The 22,267-nt window shown below is 43.6% G+C and overlaps 2 protein-coding genes across 8 annotated transcripts in view; both read left to right on the forward strand.

The window, feature by feature from the left end:
- Positions 1–22,267, forward strand: part of PGM1 (phosphoglucomutase 1) — a 157,697-nt gene that overhangs the window by 90,312 nt on the left and 45,118 nt on the right. For all 4 annotated transcript variants that reach the window (XR_012028202.1, XR_012028200.1, XR_012028201.1 and 1 more), the window contains exons 13-15: positions 1,240–3,166; positions 3,942–4,474; positions 9,839–10,077. The gene's annotated coding sequence lies outside the window, so the exon portion shown is untranslated. The remainder of the gene's footprint in view (positions 1–1,239; positions 3,167–3,941; positions 4,475–9,838; positions 10,078–22,267) is intronic.
- ROR1 (receptor tyrosine kinase like orphan receptor 1) overlaps positions 4,334–22,267 on the forward strand; it is a 475,484-nt gene continuing 457,550 nt past the window's right edge. Inside the window, exons 1-2 of one of the 4 annotated variants that reach the window (XM_072820555.1) lie at positions 9,939–10,077; positions 12,850–12,944. The gene's annotated coding sequence lies outside the window, so the exon portion shown is untranslated. Of the gene's footprint in view, positions 4,475–9,938; positions 10,078–12,849; positions 12,945–22,267 lie in introns of those variants that run through there. The other 3 variants (XM_072820556.1, XM_072820553.1, XM_072820552.1) reach the window with 3 other exon arrangements.

The raw sequence follows: 22,267 nt of genomic DNA on the forward strand, positions 1-22,267 counted from the left end.
TGTGAGGAAACTAGAGCCTGACCCTGCTGAGGGATGCTGGGAGCCCATGTAGATTACCTGGCTTAGACTTATCCTGCTCAAGGAGCTAGAGCTGAAGTATTTATATGCCATCTCCCATAAATCATGGTGAGAGGGCTGCCCCAAGGGGTGTTAATTCTGGTACTTCTCTGACCTGCCCTGTGCGTAGGCAGAGCTGTTTCCCTCTCTTTAAAAAAATAAATAAATAAAGACCCTAAGGCATGGGTGTCTGTTGGATCAGCTCACCCCAAAATGGGAAGACCTGAGGGAATATAAGCAGGTACCAGCAGCATCTGCTACCTCCCAGTATTGCCAGCTGCAGCACAGTGCCTGGCCACAGTGGACAGTCAGTATTTTTCTACCAAATGAATGAATCCATGACCACATCTGTTTTAGAAAGGCCACAGTGGGGACACCTGGGTGGCTCAGTGGTTGAACGTCTGCCTTTGGCTCATGTCACTCCATCCCAGGATCAGTGGGATCAGGCTCCCGCAGGGAGCCTACTTCTCCCTCTGCCTATGTCTCTAATGAATAAATAAAACCTTAAAAAAAAGAAAAGAAAAGAAAAGAAAAAAGAAATGAAAAGGAAAGAAAAGAAAAGAAAAAAAGAAAAGAAAAGAAAGGCCACAGTGATGGCTGAAGAGGTAACCTATGAGGGCAGCATGAAATGGCAGGGTACCCAGGTGCCCCAGGCTTTTGGATACAACTGTAAGACAACTTTGGGAGTCTTGAGACTCCACTGTGATAGAGATGAAGAAAAGACTGGAAAATTACAAAAGCAGTTGAAACTGGAGAGGCAAAAAGCCCACCATGGGGACATACTGTGGCAGTTGAGCTCAATGGTTAGCTAATCGTGTCTGGATTCTAAATGTAGTTTTATCACCTATGAGTTCATAGATGGCTTTGGACCCTTGTTAAACTCAGTCTTAGTTCTTATTTATACATGGAGCTAATTCCCTCCTCGTGGTTCTGAGAGAATGAAATGAGAGAATGTATGTAAATGACTTTCCACTATTGCATGTACTAAAGCTGAATATGTGGCTGATATCTTTCTCAGGGACCCTGGCTGTTGGGCTCCCCTCAGTGTGCTGAGCAGCCGGCAGAGTGGCTGGCACAGAGCAGGTGCATGAGAAATAATGTTGAATTAAAATAATCGTTTGCTTTCTCCCTATGTCAATTAACTCATCACCTTATCTCCTTCTTACATTTTTTTAAAAGTAGGTTCCACATGCAGGGTGGAGCTCAGTGCGGGACTTAAACTCACGACCCTGAGATCAAGACCTGAGCTGAGATCAAGAGTCAGACGCTTAATCGACTGCACCCCCCAGGTGCCCCTCACCTTTTCTCCTTCTGTCCAAGAATTGTGGTTTATCTCCGATGTCCTGAGTGTGTGAAACGTGAATTGAAAAAAATCTGCCAGAACTTGGACTGGGGACATATTTACTAATCTTACCTTGTGTCCAGCACTGTGGCAAGCACTTTCTATGGATAATTGTATTTAATACTAAGAACGGGCATTAGATTGAACCATATGGAATTGTCATTTCTTTAGGTCAAAATGGTTAAATGTCGACAATTTCATATGCTTCTAATCTATACATGGGTTAAATCTTATTATTGTTATTCTCAATATATAGATGAGAAATCTGAGATTTGACAGGGTAAATAACTTAATCATAATCGGATCCATGCTTTTCAAATTGTATTGTGCATATAATCATTGGCGACCTTGCCTCAGTGCAGATTCTGATTCAGTAGGTCTGGGGAGGGGCAGATTCGGCATTTCTGCAAGTTCCCAAGTCGTTCCTGTTGGTCCGTGGACCACACACTTTGAGTAACAAGGATTAGAGAAAAACTGACTTGAGCTGACCTTGTCCTTAAAGAACCCCTAGAGCTGTGATGGGGATCAAGTTAGGAGACTACCAAACAAGCATCGTCTAGACATTAATTTTTTATAAAAGGATTTGCCTTGCATTCAACCAATTGAGTGCTTCTGTGCATTGAGCTAGACCCTCATTTGTGGATCAGAAGACTTCCCTCCTCCCATCCTTCTTTCCTATCTCTCTTTTTCTCTCTCTTTTGATTTCTCTTTTCCCTTTGATTACGATTGTATTAAACTTTTTGCAGGTACAAATAACAGAAACTGACTCTCACTTCGTAGAGTCAAAAGACAAATTGGTTGGCAGACTATGTGGGCTCACAGAATTCCCAGAAAGTCTAGGGGACCATGGAATAGAGGCTAGAAGCAAAACAGCTCCAGAGGGTCAAGAAGCCAGAACCCCAACTCCAAATGTTTCTCAAGAGATGTGGCTCTTTCACTGTCCCCTCATGTCCACTCCAGCCAAAGATACCCCTCTGCTCCCCACAATAGCTGCTACTACAAAGGAATTTTAATGACCATTCACTTTTCACCATCCCTTCAGGAGTCCAATCAAGGGCAAGAGTAATCAGTTGGCTGCTCTCGGGCTAAATTCTAGGAGTGGCTGCCAGGGGACCAGGAAGAAGCAGGGCACTGCACCTTGCAGGCTGCTCCAGTGCACAGTTCCCTAATAGAGGACTGATGCTGGACAATCCGACCTACAAATATCCACCACAGCTCTTCAGGGTTAGTCTCCTTTAGTCTTCCTTCTGGAACAGAGAAAATACCTGAGCTGCTGTACAATTACTGAAAACCTCAAGGAAAAAAGTGGAAAGCACAGCCTGTGAACCTGAAAGTCTAATAACGACAACCTAAAGAGCACCAAGCTTTTCATCCTGCTCAGCCACAGGAAAAAGGGAGGAAGGAAAAAACAAGAATTTTACCCTAATTGTAGAATCTGCTGATGAAAATTCTGAAGCACTTGCTGATGACTAAATTATTCTGTAAACCAAACATGACTCTCTGTAGCTCACCAGGAGCTGAGAGGCTTAGACAATGCCTTTCCTTCCTGCTTCTCTCCCTCTCTCCCTCTCTCCCTCCCTCCTTCCCTCCTACCTCCCTCCTTCTTCCCTCCCATCCTTTCGTGCTTTCATTAATTTATGCATACATGTACATAACAAACTTTTACTGAGTACTTTCTATGTTTCAGGTGCTGTGCTAGGCTCAGAGGAAACAAAGATGAACAAAAAAGAATTCCTCAGAAGGAGCTCCATGCAATGAGAATGTGGGGTATGATCATGATAAACTGAAAGTAGGAGTTATTGTACAGCTAGTGATGGAGGGCTCTAAGAATGGGGTAAGCTTTTTGTTTAGTGAGAGAAACATGTTTCCTCTGGTTGGCAGATTTGCTGTAGAAAGCAAAATGTTTTTAGCTGCAAAGGCATGGGGATGTTTTCAAGACAAGAAGCTCCCAGTCCTAACTTGCTTACAGAGCAAGTCACCGTCCAACTGTCACCAGTAGGGGGCAACAACACGATGGATTAAAACTGGTCCTGAGACAGACTCCTACGGGAAGCATCTAACCTCTTCATTGTAGGAGCTGGAAAAATAAAAGTCTGGCAATAATATATATATATTTTTTCTTTTATATATATATATAAAATTATATTACTTATAATTATATATATATATTTTTTCTTTTATAGAAAGCTGTTTCAAAACTTTACAGTCTGTTCTAGGGAGTAGGTTTTTATGTTAGTGAGGGAGGAAATTCACATAAAGAAATCAGGTCCCGTGTAAAATCAGTGGGATTTAGGTTATAATAATAAGAGTCCAGGGGACCAAAAACTTCACAAAAATATATTCCTCAGTGTTAAAATGTAATCTGTCCTTATGTACTAGCTGATTAACAATATTTAGAGAGTCACTACTTGGTGGTGTTCCAGGGACCGGGTGGAATCAAAAAAGGCGACACACCTTCAAAGGAAATATGAATATCAAGATTTTTTTTAATTGAGCACGTAACAATAAGTTGGCTATTTTTGTTCTGGTATCTATTTTATAGGATATGAAAAGTAAATGGGATCTGCAACTACTGCTTCTACAGTGTAGCTTTGGGTTGCTGCCTTCCACCAACTTCTCCATACTCAGAAGATGCAAGATTTGTTTCCATTGCTGAGTAGTCTCATTCATCAATTATCTAGTAGTGCATAAGCACCTATGTGTTGGTAGCAGTTTGTTGGGGCTCTGAGGGACATTGAGATCTCCAAGGCATTTTCTCTATCCAGAAGGCATTTGCAATCCAGCTAGAGTAAAACATGGGAACAGACATGTGATTTAATAACAATGGACAGAGCCAGATGCCTCGGGTGCACAGTCGGGGCTGCAGAAGACTGACTAGCACAGGGGATGAAGTGTGAGCTTTCAGCAGGCACCCTGGCTCTGCTGTGCTGGAGGCTGGCCCTTCCTAAGTCCTCACTCACCTCACTGGGAAGTCAATGGGCCTATAGAGACAGTATACGGGGCTTGATCCTGGAACCAGCTCATCTCTATGGGAACTTGGACAAGTTTATCTCTGAGCCTTAGTTTTCTTATCAGGTAAGTAGAAATTATAATAAGAGTGCTGACTTAATGGGGTTGTTATGTGGATGATTCAGGCAATCTGTGAAAGATGTTTAGTCCAGCTTCTGGTACATGATTTGTTTTTATTATCTTGATGGTGCCTCAGTTTCGTTTTCTGTAACTGCCAATAACAATGATCTATATTTCACAGGGCCACTGTAAGGATTAAGTGTAATAAAAGTTATAAATTGCTAAGCATGAGGGGGGGGGTGCCTGGGTGGTTCAGTGGTTGAGCATCTGCCTTTGGCTTAGGTCATGATCCCGGGGTCCTGGGATTGAGTTTAGCATCGGGCCTCTAGCAGGAAGCCTGCTTCTCCCTCTGCCTGTGTCTCTCGTGAATAAATAAATAAAATCTTTTAAAAATTGCTAAACATGGTTCTTGGCATGTAATAAGTATCCAAGAGCCACTGCCAGTGGAAGAGAAAGATCACTTCATGCCAAGGTAGTCAAGGAAGACTTCCTGGAAGGAAAGCACCCTGAAGGATAATCTTTGGAAAAAATAGAGAAGGAGGCATTCTAGGCAGGGCACAGACATCTAAACAAGGCATGGAGGTGGCAATATAAAAGTTAAAAAAAAAAAAAAGTAGAGGGTAAGGTCCCTGAATGGAGCACCTGATCAAATCAGAAAGTTAGAAAAACCATTAGACACAAGGCAGGCCACACTGCAGCAACCAAAATTGTGGCTGGCTCATGAGACAAATCACTTTAATAAGCCACTTCCCTCTCTGGGCCTCAGCTTCTGGGCTGGAAAGATTGGACAGGAACAATTCCTCATCAGGGACTATTCCAGTGCTAACATTCTCCATTTAGTCCAAGTTTGTTCCACAGTGGATTAAAATAAATACGTGAGCACACATGTTTACACAATCCCAGAGGACGTTGAAATTCACGTGGAATGTCAGTGCTTCTGCCAGGAGGCAAAGTTTCCTGAGAGTGTCTTATTCTTTATATCATTCCTCCATCCCTCTAGTCATCCATCAAGTGTGTAATGAGCACCTACTATGTGCAAAACACTGTTCTAGATGCTAGGCTTTCTTTCTAAAACCAGGATCTGACTATGTCATAGCCCTGCTTAGATACTTTAGTGACTTCCCATTGCTGAGGGCAAATTCCAGGTCACACACACCAGGTAGTCACCCATCTGCATACTTTTCTTGTCTTTTTTTTTTTTTTTAAGATTTTATTTATTTATTTATTCATGAGAGACACAGAGGGAGAGAGAGAGAGAGAGAGAGAGGCAGAGACACAGGCAGAGGGAGAAGCAGGCTCCATGCAGGGAGCCCGATGTGGGACTCAATCCCGGGACTCCAGGACCACGCACTGGGCCTAAGGCAGGCGCTAAACCACTGAGCCACCCAGGGATCCCCTGCATGCTTTTCTTTATGCGGTTTCCCCTCTCTGGATTGCCCCTCCTAGTGATCCAGATGCTTCTAAGATATCCCCTCCTCTCTGAAGCTGTAGGGAAGGCTGCCTCAGTTCCCATCCCTACCCCAGGCTGGCATCATGTTCTCTTCTCCGTGCTCATACAGCTCTTTGTCCCACCTCTATCGCTGTACTGGTCGCCTTTTACTCTAATTCGCTGTTTGTGTGGCTTTCTCTCCTGCTGGATTTTTAATTCCAGGAGGCAGGAAGAGTGTTTCACTCCTTTGTAACCTCCACACCTGGCATACAGCTTGGCACAGGGGACAAAATGAAGTCTTTGATGAATTTGCTTATTGAGACTTTGCAAGTCCTTGAGAACGATGATGTGAATAGTAGTGACAGTAATAGTAACTTTCTTATATCATGTATTTCTCCCATGCCAACTCTGAGCCAAGAGCTTTGGATCTGTGATCTGTTTAGTTTTAATCCCCACAATGCCCTGCGAGGCCAGGATTGAGGACTGGAGAGGCACACAGCGTCTCAGGAGTCAGAGAGGCCAGGGTATGAATTTCACCTCCACACGCCTGCACTTTGTGCCTGAGTCAGGGGGCATGGCTAAGGAGGCAAGTGGGGCTAAATGCCCCCTATGTTTGCCAATCCAAGCTCTCTGGATCAGGGCTGCATCTGCCCAGAAGAAAGAGGCTCCTTTTTCAAATATGAGAAAAGATACCTTAAGGGCATTGCACTAGCCTCATCTGACTCCACCTCTTGCCAGTGGTGACCTTGCACACGTTCCTTAACCCAGTTTTTGCCTTGATTCCTTATCTGTGGAATGGGGTTGTAGCGCCCCAACCTCAGAGGGTCCTTATTAGGGTGAGGCGGGATAACACATGTGATATGCTGGCACATGTCTGACATTTGGATTCACTAAATGTTAGCCATTATTGTTATTATTGTTATTATTATTATTATTGTTATTATTATTGTTGTTGTTATTATTATTGGTGGTAATAGCCCTATTTTCCAAACAAGAGAATTTCAAGAGAAGAGTTGGCAGAGAGAAGAACCTAAGGGCATCCTTCCATGTAGGGGCATCAGAAGGAACCATGAGAGTGAGGGGTTGAAAATGTTGACCGAGAGTGAGTTAGAAGAGATGCTGGCCAGGTGTCAAGTGCTTCTGAGAGATTAAGTGGGAAGATGCTGAGAAAAATCCCCTAATTTGACAGTTAGCGGTCATTAGTGACCTTTGCATGAAAGTACCAAGACAGCAGGAGAGGAAGCCAGATTGCTGTGGGTTAAGGAATCAATGACTGATAAGGTAGAAATAGAAACTCTGGCCTCTTCACCAGAAACTGGGACCTAGGTCAGTTGTCTCAATGAGATACAGGATAGATATACATCCTCTCTCACATATTTTATTTAGGGAGAGAAGCATCCGCTGCAAAGGGCCAGATCAACAGAGCTCTCAAGGAGCATGGGCCACCCCCTCCCCACTGAACTCAAATCTCCTTGGAGTATCTGGCAAACTATCCAGATTTCTGGGATGACAGGGAGGATTACTGGCCTCAACTACCCACTTTTAGGTGGGACTCTCTTTTCTTTAAGGAGAGAGGAGAGTTAAATGAATTTTGGTGGGGGCAGAGGGCAGTCAGCAAGACACAGGAGCAAAACAGATGACAGGATGAGATGGAGCACCCACATCGATGGATCTGTCCTCTGGAGTGGTGTGGATGGGGAAAAGCAAGGAGAAAGACACATGGACAAGTCAAGGAGGTAGCAGAAGGAAGTTGAGGAACTCTCTGGATGGCCTGTCTTTCTGGGAACAAAAAGAGGCAAAGTCCTCTGAGAAAGTGATGAGTATAAGGTGAAGGGCAGTGCACCAGTCAGGATAGATTAAGTGCTGTAACAGGCAGTCTCTGAGTTTTAGGGGCTTAGGAGAGGGCTTTGATTTGTGGAGTGGTGTGTGACTCCTTTCCCCATTTTGTGGCTCCTGTAGGATCTCAGAGTCCTGTTCTGGACCTTCTGCATCTGCTAGCAAATACAAGAAGAGAGAAAAACTGTGGAGGATTGTGTAGGAGATTTTATAGGCCACTCTTGGAAGTGTTGCGCATCACTTTGCCTGCATTCCATTGGCCAAACTTCAATCACATGGCCACTCCTAACTGCAAGGGAGGAATATTAAATGATATGCACAATATGGTCTTGTCTATACTTTCAAGGCCTAGAATGGAGTGGATGCTGAGTAAGCACCACTAAATAAATGAGGAGATGGACATTATCTCATTTGCTTATCGTCACTATTCTACTTGAGCAATGCTGCAGGTTCAAAGACCATATAGACTCAATTTCCTATATATGAGCTAAATGTTGAACTTAGAGTTATTCCTCCTGTGATGTAGATCTCAGGGATTCCTCCCTGGGATCCATTCATACTTAGTACCAGGATGTTTGCTACCTGGGGTTAGGCCTGAAGTATGTGGTTAATGAATCTGGTAGAGTGATGCTGACTTACTGTCAGAGATAAAGATCAGGGTTTTTCTTCCAAAGCCCAGTGTTAAAGCAAGTTGAGCTACTCTGCCAGAAAAATACATTAACTAACCCTTGAGCTATAATTTGCAAACCAAATATGAGCTAACCAGCCCAAGGTTTTGCTAGCCAGATTTCAGCTGAGCTATCCAGCGCCTTGCTAAACTAGCCACTCTCAAGATGAATAGACAGGTCACTGAGATAAACATCCTTCAGTTAAGCTAACTCATTTGAAATCAAACTATTTGTCCTCAAGTTACCACTGAATCAACTGTATCCTACAGAAAATGTTTAAGACCCAGGACTGGGATTAATCTTCTCCATGACCTTTATAATGGCCCCTTTTATGGATAACATGAGCTCTAGAAAGGGAAGGAAAGCTGGTGATATGAGTCATATTCCCTACAGGGCAAGTAAAGGGCTCCTTATCAGGCTGGCAAAGCTTGCCTGCAAGTAGAGCATGATGTGGAACCATGTCAGGCAGGGAATGCCAGAGATATTTTTATAAATGACTCCAGAGATATCAACAATGTGGGACTGGTGCAAAGATTCCCATATTTGCAGATGCTATTCCATTAACAAGGGTGCCCACAAATGAGAGCGAGTGCCAATAAGCCCAAGAAGGAAGAAGGAAACAGAGGCAGATGGTTATAAAACAAATCAGTGTTTCAGACTTGGGGAGACACAGAAGCTGGACTGACATCTCTGAGTCAGCCAGCCTGGCTGGCTGGGTAGCTAGATGGTCGATGTGAAGGGGGATAGGTGCCCAGGGCCAGAAGCCCTGCCCAGACTGAAGGGATGCTAAGGATGAGGGCTCTGATGACAAAGAGATGGGCATCCCTTCAAAGGGCCAGATCAACAGATTCCCGAGGGAACATGGACTGTTCTCTCCTACCTGAACCCCAGATATGTCTGGAAAATATGGCCATCTCTCCAGATCCCTGGGATGGCAAGAAGAAGGACTTGCCTCAACTACCCACCTCCAGACAGAACTTCATTGAACTGATCAAGATAAAAGAACTCATTTCAAAGCAATAGTTGCGGTGTCCTGCCTAGAAAGAGGCCAAGCTTTGGAGTCAGTGGGTTCTTTTTTCTTTTTAAGAGATTTTATTTATTTTTTCATGAGAGACACACAGAGAGAGGCAGAGACATAAGCAGAGGGCGAAGCAGGTTTCCTGCTGGAAGCCCAATGCAGGACTCAATCCCAGGACCCCAGGATCACAACCTGAGCCAAAGACAGATGCTCAACCACTGAGCCACCCAGGTGCCCCTGAGTCAGTGTGTTCTAATCCCACCAATTACCTCATAATAACTCTGTGGCCTTGGGCAAGTCATTCAGAATCTCTGGGTCTCACTTTTCTCTATTCAATTTTGCAGGTTAGTGAGGATTTAATGAGATTGTGCATGGAAACAGTAGGTGCTTATTAAATGTTTCTCTCCATTTCTTCCAAGCCTTACTCAGTGGTCCTGGGGCCAGGCTTAATCCTTCCCTCACCACAGTGGAGCCCTGGGCTGGCTTGTTGCGTCTCTCCTACGCTGCCCAACTTGACTAGCCTGCCCTGGCCCATGCACACCTGCTGATGGCTCCCGTCTACCTGCCAGGAATTCCAGCTGCTCCCTGGCTACGATCAAGACTCAGGCTCAATCTACTTCTCTGATTTGGGAAGTACAGGCAGGCAAGTTACTGGCAGGTAAGCCATCAAGACTGGGAACGTCTGCCAGATTTCACACAAAGAAACAGAGCCCATCTCATGAATAAAGAAATGGCTCAGTCCCTCATGCCTATAGCTAACAATGTCCAAATTAATGTCCAGTTCTGCAGATGAACTGCAGATTCTAAAACACAGTGTCATTATCTAAAGATGGGCTAAAATTTATACCATGTAGTTTATACGAGCTGAGCTGGTGTGAATGGGAATATGTTCATAGGTTACTAGGAAGTGTTTTTGCATCTTGAATCAGTTTGGGATGGTGTTGATTGTGGTGGGGAATCCTTTGCACATGCAAGATTCTGGGCTGCCATTTATTACAAGCTGGGGGGATTCTCTGGATAACCTTTCCCAGTACCCCCAGGGATGCTTATGTACGTTAAATTTTGGGAACCCCATCCTTCCCCCTTGATCCCACCTGCTATCCCTCTTCACTCTCTTTCTGCTCCAGCAGCCTTTGTCTTCCTACTTGAACACTCCAAGCATTGCCACCAGAGACTTGTTTCTACTCTCTCTCCTGTCTGGGATTCTCTTCCCTCACCTCCTTCAGGACTCACCTTATCAGAGCCTCTTACTGTCCTCCCTTTATGAAATGGCAACCCACCCCATCATCCTCTATTTCCTTATCATGATGATTGTTCCTCTTATTGCTTAGCATCAGGCCTATTACTTATGTTGTGTTTATCATCTATCTGCCCCACACTGAGTGCAAGCTCCATGAGAACAACTACCCACATTTCATTTTGTTTGCTGCTGTCTTCTCAGTTCCTAGAACTGCCAGGCCCCTAGTAGCCTGTTGTTAAATACTTGGTGGATGAATATTGAGCTTCACCTTCAAGTTGGTCTTTTTTCCCCCTAACATTTATTTATTTTAGAGAGAGAGAGAAAGAGTGAATGGAGGGAGGGGAAGAGGGAGAGAATCTCAAGTAGACTCCCCCCTTACATGGAGTCTAATACAGAGGTGGATCTCACGACCCCAAGATCATGACCTGAACAGAAACTGAGATTTGGACACTTACCCAACTGAGCAACCCAGGTGCCCCTGGTCTTTTGTCAATATAGTGAAGTAGGTGGAACATCATTAGTCACATTATTCAGTTGAAGAAATTGAAGTTCAGAGAGGTTAAGTGACTTGCTCTGTGTCATCAACTAGTTAGAGACAGGGTCAGAACCAAAACCCTGATATCCTGAGCTCAATCTGATGTGTGTACTGAGAGCCACTTGTGTCTCCCTAATTCTTCAGCATGTTGCATTGCTCTCAAGACCACCCTTAAATAGAGCACCGACTCCGTTTCAACTTGATTGGTTTTGCTCATGGACTTGTCAGAAACTAGAATTTAAAGGTAACACCCAGGGACTAGAGTTTTTTAGTAAAAACCACTTTTCAATTCCCCCAGCCTCTCCTCTGCACTCTGTTTATTCCAGGTCTAATGCAGAAAATATACACACTAAAAAACAAATTAAAAATAAACGATAAGTGAGTTAGAAACTGCCCAGGGCTGTCAGGAATTTATGCTCCATGCTATGTGGGTTTTGAGTAAATATTTGCTTTGCAAGTCAAGGAGCAATACGTATTTACTGAGGCCATTTCCGGCTGAAGGGCACACATGCTGCTTTTGAGAGTTGGCACAATTTTTCCAGGAAAGTGTGCGCACAGACCTAAGCACCATGGCATTCTGCAAAGAGGAGGCAGCATGGCATTGGGAGGCCTGGGTTCTTGTTTGAGCCCTGGCACCTCTCTTGTTGGGGAAAGTGGGGCAACTTACTGCCCTCTCTTGAACATTTTGTTTTCAGTAGCACCTACAACTTCAAGAGAGAATGTCAATGATTTTTTGATCAGTGAGTGACTCAGGAGAGAGAGAGAGAGAGAGAGAGAGAACCTTAACTCTCTCTCTCCCTCTCTTTTTTTGGTCTTTTCCACTGAGTCAGCTCTTTTCTTTTTTTGTCTTTTCCCCCAACTCAAGCATCTTTTTCAAAGAGCCTGTAATCAATGCCAAAACCTTCTGAGGGCTTTTGCTCTGTTCTTCAACAACAGTTAGCACCAGTTCCCAGGACAATTGGGCTTGAGGAGGAAGTGGTTGGCTACGTGCAGTGACGTAGGGGAGCTAAACGCTGAAACACATTTATTCTGCCACTATTCATTGACCTTTTGCCACAAGGACACACTAGGGAGCAAAGCTCAGACCTCACCCTCATGAAGCTTAAGGTCTGGGGGTAGAGAAGTGGTTAAGGAATCAGGCACATTTCATGCTTCCATGACACAACGAAATAGGGAGCTAGATCTATAGGAGGGCTAATTAATTTGGACCCCTTAACCTTAAAAAATAAAATTGCCAGTTAACTATGAGCGAAAAAGTTTTTATACCCGAATAGCCGAGAATTACAATGCAGGACATGCAAGCTCTGACAAAATCATAGACAAATCTTCAGAACAAAGGAGAGGAACCCCCATTTAGAGAGAAAGAAAGGAAGTTACAAAGGCTGCTATATAACAAAAAATCCATTGGAGTAAACTGGGAGTTTGAAGTATAGTGGTTTTTCATTGGCTGAGCAGTGACAGGCTCTCATTGGCTGGGCTGTTGCAGCGGGAAGAGGAAAAGCTTTCTTCCTCCTGCTGGGATACTAAAGGGGTAACCGCATGCAGCTGGTATCCTGTCTTCCTATTGGGTCTGCAATTAATGACAAATGCTGGGGCAGAGAGCTCCCCTTGCTGGCCTCTTGGCTCCGTTCTAAACAAGTTCCCTTCCCCCGTAGACTTGTTTTGAGAGGAAAGCTTCTGGCGAACCTTCCCAAAGTAAATGACATCTACACCAAGATGTGAAATTGGGAAAGCAGTTATTCAGGCAAAGGTGAGGATGGTGCAAGCATTGGAGGCTGACGGTATAAGTGTGTGTAAATGAAGAAGCCAAGGTGGGGGGAGGGGTGTAAATAGGGAGGCTGAGTGGCTAAGTAGAGAGTGTGAGCTATGAAGGGCCAGGCTGTGAGGTCTGAGAAGAGTGGCTTACGTCTTGCACAGAGCCTTGCGAGCCACTTGAAAGAGTTTGGATTTGGGGCCCAGGGTAGTGAGGAGTTTCTGGAGCTGGGGTGTGACAGATGTGCATTTTAGGGACAGCTTTCGCTGCAGTGTGGAGCTTCTTCTGGAAGGAGGCAAGGCTGGAGGACCAGACATGACCTGAGAGGAAGAACAATATAGAAGACTTTTTTAACTCCAAAGAGCAGGTCTAGTCTTTGAAACTTCTAGAACAAATTTTGTCTCCTGCCTTTCTCAGACCCCTGTGGTTCCTTTTTTCCCATGTGTCACAGCATTCTTAAATTTGATTTTGATAAATTCTGGGGCTTTTGTCACATGAAGGCAATGAGCTCCAACCCTTTTGAGCATGACAACCCTTGGTTAATATGACACCCCCCCCCCCAACGTCACAGTCTTGTACATTTCATATCTGTTAATTGAGAAAATACCTGAAGAACAAAGCCCCCAGTAGATGCATGCACACTTGAAAATTATGCCTGTGTATATGTGGGAGCAGTGTTTAGCTAGTCTACTGACATGGCTATTGCAACGTATGGATACCCAGAGCCATCTGAAAGAAGTCTGCATCCCCCCGAGGGTTTGGGAACCACTGCTCTGGAACATGTGCGTTAAGAAGCCACATAGACATCTGTCCCCAGAGTGCAGTGCATGGCTGCCTTCTCTGTAAACCATGGGGTGCATAAACTCAGCTGGTTCTAATTGCACAGGGCATGCCATATTGTTGCCCGATGTAATGTCAATTTTTATTTATTTGTGTTTGTGAAAAGCAGGGCTGATTAGACCACTTAAAACTACACAGGCTAGTTAGAGCCAGGCTGGCGTTAGTGATTTCAGCTGCCCTCTAGAAAGTCATCAGCGCTCCCAGCCCTCGGCCTCCCTCTGAGAATGTAAACTTGGGGCCTTGTGCTATCATGATTTCTATTTCATCCTGACTCTTATAAACTACCATATAAAAAGCAGCCGCTGAAGGTTTTTTTTTTTCAATTTCATTTTGAGGCTTGGAAAATCACAAAATAAAAATAGCCTTGAGAGTGGAAAGTTTGGGGGAGTTTGTTTAGCTTTCTTTGAAATGCACTTTGTGAAGGAATAAGTAAGTCATAAGATCCCTCTTTGTGGAGTGCTTTACAGTTTACATAATTTTTTCACATCCCTGTTTTCCTGTTTGATTCTCATGGAGACCCTATGAGGTGTGGATTATTACTCTCCTCCATTTTGCAAATGAGACAGAAGCTCCGGGAGATTAAAAATTGGCCTGGGCCAGGATTATGTGAGAGGGTAATGGCAGGCATCAGCCCAGGGAGACCCTGGCCCCAAATCCTGGCCTCCCTTGTGCTCCTCAATCTCTCCAGAAGGCCCCTCACCCAGGTCCAGCCTGCATCTTCCTCCTTCCTCAGAGCCGTTCTCCTGAAGGGGAGGTGTCCAGGCCATGTCTGGACAAGCAAGGCTCTGTGCTGCTCACTTGGGGTCTCTCTTCCTATCAAGGGGCCCACTACTTAGTATAACATTTACTTAGAGACCATCTAAGTCCCCTCACAGGTGACCAACTCATAACATTCCTCAAGGCAATTTGGGAAATAATTAGCCTAGTAACAACTTCAAGATTTTGCTCAGTCTTCCAATGGCCAATTCACAAATCAGGACATAAATTGAATGAAATAGAAGGATGATTTTAAAAAAGCTTTTTTGGCACCTGGGTGGCTCAGTCTACTAAGTGTCTGACTCTTAATTTCGGCTCAGGTCATGATCTCAGGGTTGTGGGTTATGAGACAGACACATCAACAGATATTCCAGAAAAATTAAAAGTTCAGTGGTCATATAAGTTTGGGAAATAGTGATTCAGTAAATTCAACAGGTTTTTTAAATTATAAATTTCCTGAAAGCATAAATTCTCTTCTAGGTCTGGTTCCCTTCAAGATCTCCCCATCTGTGTGAGTTTCAGGAGTACCTCTCCATTCTCACGAGTGTTGAATGAGTAACTTTTAAACACGCACATCTGCACTCATACACAGAGCTCGTTTCCCAAATGGTCCAGAGTTTTCAAGGCTGTTCTCTTACAGTACCATAATTCTCAACAAAGGGCATCCTATCCACTGGCGGGCCATAGCCCTCCTGATGGCTGGAAAATTCTCTTGCTGCAATTCCTCCCCTTTAGCTTAACATCTTTTTCACTTAAAGAAATCTTTCCCTGACCATACTACATCCTCAAACTGGGGCCCTATTGCTCTTATTTTAAAAATTATTTATTTATTTATTCATGAGAGACACACAGAAAGAGGCAGAGACACAGGCAGAGGGAGAAGCAGGATCCCTGCAAGCAGGCTCCTTGCAGGAAGACAATGCAGGACTTGATCCCAGGACCCGGGAGCATGCCCTGAGCCAAAGGCAAATGTTCAACCACTGAGCCACCCAGGCACCCCTTTTTGCTCTTCTTCTTCTTTACTTAAAACTTAATGTGAACAGTAGCTCTTATCCAAAGTCACACCCCCTTCCTGAGGGGTCCTGAGAGACCCTGTGAAGGTCTCTACACTCCAGAGCTCCACCTGGGATTAGCCGAGAACTTTGCTGTGAGTGCTTCAGCAGCCTAACTTCTCCCTCTGCTCAATTCTGCTTTTTCATGCTCTTCAGTGTGTTTATTCTGAGAGTATTCCCCCAGTAAGTTTATTATGTGCTAATGTCCATCCCAGAGTCTGCTTTTCAGGAAATCTGACCTTCAGCAGTCAGTTCCTGGAGTGTCCCAAGAAAGCAGTTGTGAATATGAAATTTTTGATCTGATCGCTAGCATTAAGAATGCCATGACTGGTGGAAGATAAAACATGTATGTTCCTGTCACAAGGTGGGAGTGAAAAATTGTTAAAATTTTCACCATGGTGAACTGGGAAGTTATACAAATATTCCTTCCATACCTGTATGGAAATATATATATTTCCATACAGTGGGTGGGTCAAGTGTTTGGGTAATTAAAAGAAGACAGGCTATAAAGGGAATGGAATTGCATGGATATGGTTGGGAGCAGCTGATGTTTTTGAAGAAAGATATGGTGAATAAAGATTTTGGTAGATTTGTAGACAAAACTAAGAAAACATTTAATTTTCAAGATAATGGTAATGTCTAATGTCTGTTGGGGCAAAGAGACTAGAATTATAATATGGACAAAAATACTATGTAAGATTGGAGGAGTAGGTGATCAGATTGAAGATCTGGCCCTGCCTACTTCAAAGCTCATGGTATTTTTTGAGAAAAAGGTAATGACACCATTTAAGCTTTGTTGAAAAAGGTAGAATGGGATGTTTAATTTCCAAACAAGTAGAAGGAAAAGTGAAATTAATAAGAGAAAAAAATGCAGTCAGGTCAAAGAAGGTAAGAAGGGTGAGTGTGAGACAATAAAAGTGGTATGAATAGAAAAGACAAATAGAAATAAGAGAGTAGAAATAAATCCAAATCAATCAGTAATCCAAATAAATGTAAATGGATTAAACTCTCCTGTTAAAATATAAAGACTCTCAGACTACAAAGAAGCAAAATTTAGCTACATGCTTTCTATAAGAGATTCAATTATAATGTATGAACACAGAGAAGCTTTAAAGTGGGAGACTATACCAGGAAAATATTAACCAAAAGAAAGCAGATTTAATCAAATCAATGTAAATCAAAATAGACTTTGAGGGAAAAAGCTTGAAGAAAGAGAGCATCATGCTATGAACTTCAATTTATCAGGAAGATAACAGTCTAAAACATATTCAGCAAATAGCATAGCTTCAAAAACCATAAACTCTTTGTTAGATCTATAAAGAGTTATTAACAAATCTTTCAGTATTTTAATACAGCTTTCTTGGTTATCAATAGATCAAGCAGAAAATAACATTGGCAAGGATATTTAAGATTTGAATAGCATAATAAAAAAAAAAGCTTTAGGAAATTTCTTTGGTTTACCACTGTCATCACCCTTTCCCCACCCTGTCCAGTTCCTTCCTTTAATCTAAGTATACTCCCATCATGCTTGCTTCTAGCACTTTCAGTTACTTATCCCAGGGAAGCTCTTGCATGTGTTCTGTGCCTCAGTTTTACTTTTTGCCTCTGATTTGAGGCTCTATTCACACATATACTCAATGAGTTTTCTTCAGCAACTTTTTTAAAAGATTTTATTTATTTATTCATGAGATATACACAGAGAGAGGGAGAGACATAGGCAGAGGGAGAAGCAGGCTCTCTGCAGGGAGCCCGATGTGGGACTTGATCCCAGAACCCTGGGATCACAACCTGAGCCGAAGGCAGATGCTCAACCACTGATCCACCCAGGTGCCAGCTTCCTCAGCGTCTTAAGCAAGATTTTTCTGTTCTAGTATCTTAGGGGAGGGAAGTCACTAGTCAGCAGGGCCAGACTTTAACCCTTCATGGTCTTCACATTTCAAAGTGAGTGGGAAGACAGGTTCTGACACCACATAAATGTTAGTGGTGAAACATGTTAGGTAAGTGCTCATAAATGTATGTAGAGTAAAAACAGTAAACATGAATTTATTTGAAGAGTTGTCTCCCAGAATCCTTTACTTCCAGACAAAAGTGGTTGGTCATGTCACATCCTGTCCAAGAGAGCTTGATCAACCTTCACTCTCCCAGCCCTGCCTCTTTACACATTCCAGTTCTTTATCTTTCTTCTCTATTTAGTCTGAATTTCCTACCACCTAGTGCCCATTGCAGGATTTAAGAGTCTGGGAATGGTTTCTCCAGTAGGTTTTGTGACAGGAACAGCAATGACAGATGGAAACTATCCATAATATCTACCACATATGCTGGGCTCTCCCAGCTGACAGACTTCTTAGAAAATGAAAACTCATCTGGCAATAAACAACAAGGGCTACAAAGCTGTTCCTACTCTTCGATCCAGTAATTCTACTTCTGGGAATTTACTCCAAGGAAATAAGGAGAAAAAAGGAATCTGTCTAAAGATGCTCATAGTGGTCCAGCTTATAAGAAAGGAAAACTGGGAACAATCCAAATTGCCACCACTGGAGAAATGGCAGGGCAAATTATGACATTATTGCAATGGAATACTCTACAGATACTAAAAATGACAAATATACACAGCAGGCCAATTCTTGGAAATGTACTTGTGAGGTGACATTCAGTGAGGGGCAGTAGACCAGAAAACATTTACTGAGTCTCTATTGCATATAAGACACATCAAATCCTGATAGGATGAAGAGAAGTGACGCTCAAGGGGTTTCATGCCCCCCCTCAAGAGGAACTAGAATTCAAGCCTGGATCTCTCTGATTCCAAAGGCCACATCTTGCAAATGCAGCTCCTGGTTGGTCTAATTTTCCAGAAAAGATATAAAGAAAACATAGAGTGGTCCAAAGGGATACAAGTTTATTTTTCATTGTCTGGTTAATGAAAATTTGTTTAATTTGTTAGAAAAAAAGAAATAAAATGATATCTGTCTGGTCTACGAAGCTTGACAAAGCTGTCCCCTATTAGGATCTGTGTCGTGTAGAAGCCCACACTAATTATCTCGCCACTGTGCATCCAAATCACTTGCGGGGCTTTTTCAGTTCACATATGCGTTGTCTTCACCCCATCCTCCCACCATGCAGTGAAACTCTGTGTCTATGCCACAGTGAGTTACTGCTGCTGGTGGAAACATGAATATTTATTTTTTTCTTTGTTTGGAGCCAAAAGCAAAGAGTAAAAATCACTGATTACAGATTTTCCTCAAAAGGTCCCTACGAAATCCCAAGAGCTTATATTTCAGTTGGGAAGAATAAGCATTTCTTATACAAAACATGTCACCCGTACAGGTAACAGTGGATGAAATGGAAGATGCATGGTATTGTGTGGATTTTGGAGTAAGGGTTATTTAGTTTCTTTACAGTCTTGGCCCAACTGTAATTGTAGGTAAGAACTATTTTATTTATTTATTTATTTGTTGTTTGTTTGTTTGTTTATTTATTTATTTAGATTTTATTTATTTATTCATGAGAGACACAGAGAGAGAGAGGCAGAGACATAGGCAGAGGGAGAAGCAGGCTCCATGCAGGGAGCCCGATGTGGGACTCAATCCCGGGACTCCAGGATCACGCCATGGGCCAAAGGCAGGCACTAAACCACTGAGCCACCCAGACATCCCGGTAAGAACTATTTTAATCACACACACACTGGGCTTGTACTTAGCTCTTAGAATGGCCTGTTTATCTTGCCCTTTATCCTAATAAAGTTTAGTTTTGTAATCAAGGAAATGTCCTCCTTCTTGGGCTAACAGTTTCTCAGCAAAAGATACAAATTAGAAATATTTTGTTCCTAAAGATCTTGTGCTCTCTGGCTGCTATAGACTGAATATTTGTGCCCCCTAAAATCATATGTAAAAACCTAATCCCCAGTGTGGTGGTATTTGGAAGTGGGACCTCTGGGAGGCAGGGCCTTTGGCAAAGCCCTCATGAATTGGAAATAGTATCCTTAAAAGAGAGATACCAGAGAGGTCTGTCCTTCCCTTTATTTTTTATTTTTTTTTATTTTTTTTTATTTATGATAGTCACACAGAGAGAGAGAGAGAGGCAGAGACATAGGCAGAGGGAGAAGCAGGCTCCATGCACCGGGAGCCCGACGTGGGATTCGATCCCGGGTCTCCAGGATCACGCCCTGGGCCAAAGGCAGGCGCCAAACCGCTGCACCACCCAGGGATCCCTGTCCTTCCCTTTAACCATGTCAGGTCACAGCAAGAAGATAGCCATCTATGAACTGGAATGTGGGCTCAACAGATGCCAAATCCACCAGCGCCTTGAGTTTGGACTTTCCAGTCTCCAGAACTCCGAGAAATAAACTTTTGTTGTTATAAGCCACCAAGTATACATGTTCTGTTACAGGAGCGTGAACAGATGAAGACATTGGCCTTTGCTTGTGTTTTGACTCCTTAGCTTCTTGTCGTGCACCCAAAGGTACAATGGCAGCAATCCCTCTGACTTTTTCTGAGGCCCCTGCACCTGCACTCCATCCAGCTGGCTGACTTCACCACCTCCTCTTTAACTGCTTGTGATTGAAGAAGCGATCAGGTCACATTCTTGAAGTGACCAGTGAATAAGGGTTAGGGAGCCGTTTGAAGTGGCAGCCTCCTGGTCCTAAAGAATCTGTAAAACCAACCTAGGCAGAGAAATGATAGAGTGCTCCGGGCTCAAGAGCAACAGACCTAGAAGACACCATGTCCTCAGAGTACCAGCTTCTGAATTGTCTTCCTTGGGTGACCTTCAGAGCCAGAAGCTGTTCTCTAAGTGACTTTGCAGTAGTAGCAAGATGAGGCTACTAGGAGAAGCCAGGGAACGTAGATTCCTGAGACTCTGGCGATCACCTGATCTACATGCTCTGCTGCTGTCCTCCTGACAGGACCACATCCTTTTAGATAAAAGTAATACTTTTCTGAGATACACAGAAAGAGGCAGACCTAGGCAGAGGGAGAAGCAGGCTCCATGCAGAGAGCCCAATGTGGGCCTCAATCCCAGGTCCTGGGATCATGCCCTGGACTGAAGGTAGACATGAAACCACTGAGCCACCCAGGCATCCCAATACTTTTCTTCCTATTAAAGGGCAGGTAGTTGGGATTTTTCACTTTGCTATTACAAACACATAGGAGGGAGACTGTAACCGTAGGGCTCCCAAGCAGGTAGAACAGATATTAAAGTCAGGATCTTGGCCACAGGGCAGGAATTAGAAGACGCTTTTATAGACCTGTAAGAGCCACTAGCAGATACAATGACTTATTGGTAGTGTGACTTTGGGCCAGTGCTTAACCTCTCTGACCTTGAAGTTCCTTATCTGGAGAATGGGGCTCATTTTCCCACCTTGCATAGTTGTTACAAACATTAGGGAGCATGTGTCTAACATGCCTGGCTATAGTAGCCACTAAATGAATGAGATTTACTCTCATTGTCATTGTGCATTGATTTATTGGATTCTCTTCCTCTCCTTTTTGTTTCCAAAAGTGAGCTAGCTGTGAATCAATGGGAAAGCAGCCTGGACAGGTGTCACCAGCTGTGATGGTTAATTTTATATGTCAACTTGACTGGCCATGGGGTGCCCAGACATTTGGTCAAACATTATTCTGGATTTGTCTGTGAGGCAGTTTCTGGATGAGATTAACATTTGAATCAATAGACTGAGTAAAAGCAGATTGCACTCTCTAATGTGGGTGGGCCTTATTCAATCAATGGAGGATCTGAATAGAACAACAACAAAAAAGCTGAATAAGAGGGAACTCCTTCTGCTTGACTGCTTTGGAATGGGACATCGGCCTTTTCCTGCCCTTGGACTTGAACTGAAGCATTGGCTCTTCTTGGGTCATGAACCTGCAGACTTTCAGACTGGAAGTTATACTGTTGGCTCTCTTGATTCAAGCATGTAGACTTGGACTACAACTACAACATTGACTCTCCTGGGTTTCCAACTTCCTGATTACAGATCTTGGGACTTCTCTGCCTCCATAATCACATAAGCCAATTCTTTTCAGTCGATCAATCAATCAATCAATCATCCTGCTTCTCTGGAGAATCCTGACCAGTATAGCAGCTGAGGGCTCTGAGTTTAGAAGACAGGCCTCAGGGAAGGCCTGCAGAGCCAGGGGAGGCCTTCCACATTGAGAAAGGAGAGCTGGCGTGCAGAAGCCAACAGCAGGCATGGTAAGGAAGAAAGGAAAACTTTGCCCCCTTTCCTTGTTTGCCCACTTTAATTGCCACAGATAGTCTGACCTGGTCTGGCTCCTGTGAGTATTCTAGGAATGGTGCCTGTGTGGCTGAGCCCAGAGGTACCTGAATATGGAAATAGGCAGAATGAATTGTCCTACCCTCTGTGTGCCCTGAGCCTTTTGTACATAGAAGAGCTTTAACTATGCAGTATCCCATCATATTTTAGTAAATTCCTGTCTTTCTTTTTTAAAGATTTATTTACTTGGGGGGGGGGCACGAGTGAGAGGAAGGGTAGAGGAGGAAGCAGAGGGAAAGAATGTTTAGCAGACTCTGCTCTGAATCAGGGTGCATTAGAGGGCTCGATCTCACAACCCTGAGATCATGACGTGAGCTGAAATCAAGTTGTATGCTTAACCAACTGAGCCATCCAGGTGCCCCAACATGCCTGTCTTTCTTACTGGTCTGTGATCTATGCAA

Source organism: Canis lupus, chromosome 3 (genome assembly GCF_048164855.1).
Source record: "Canis lupus baileyi chromosome 3, mCanLup2.hap1, whole genome shotgun sequence".
NCBI lineage: Eukaryota > Metazoa > Chordata > Mammalia > Carnivora > Canidae > Canis > Canis lupus.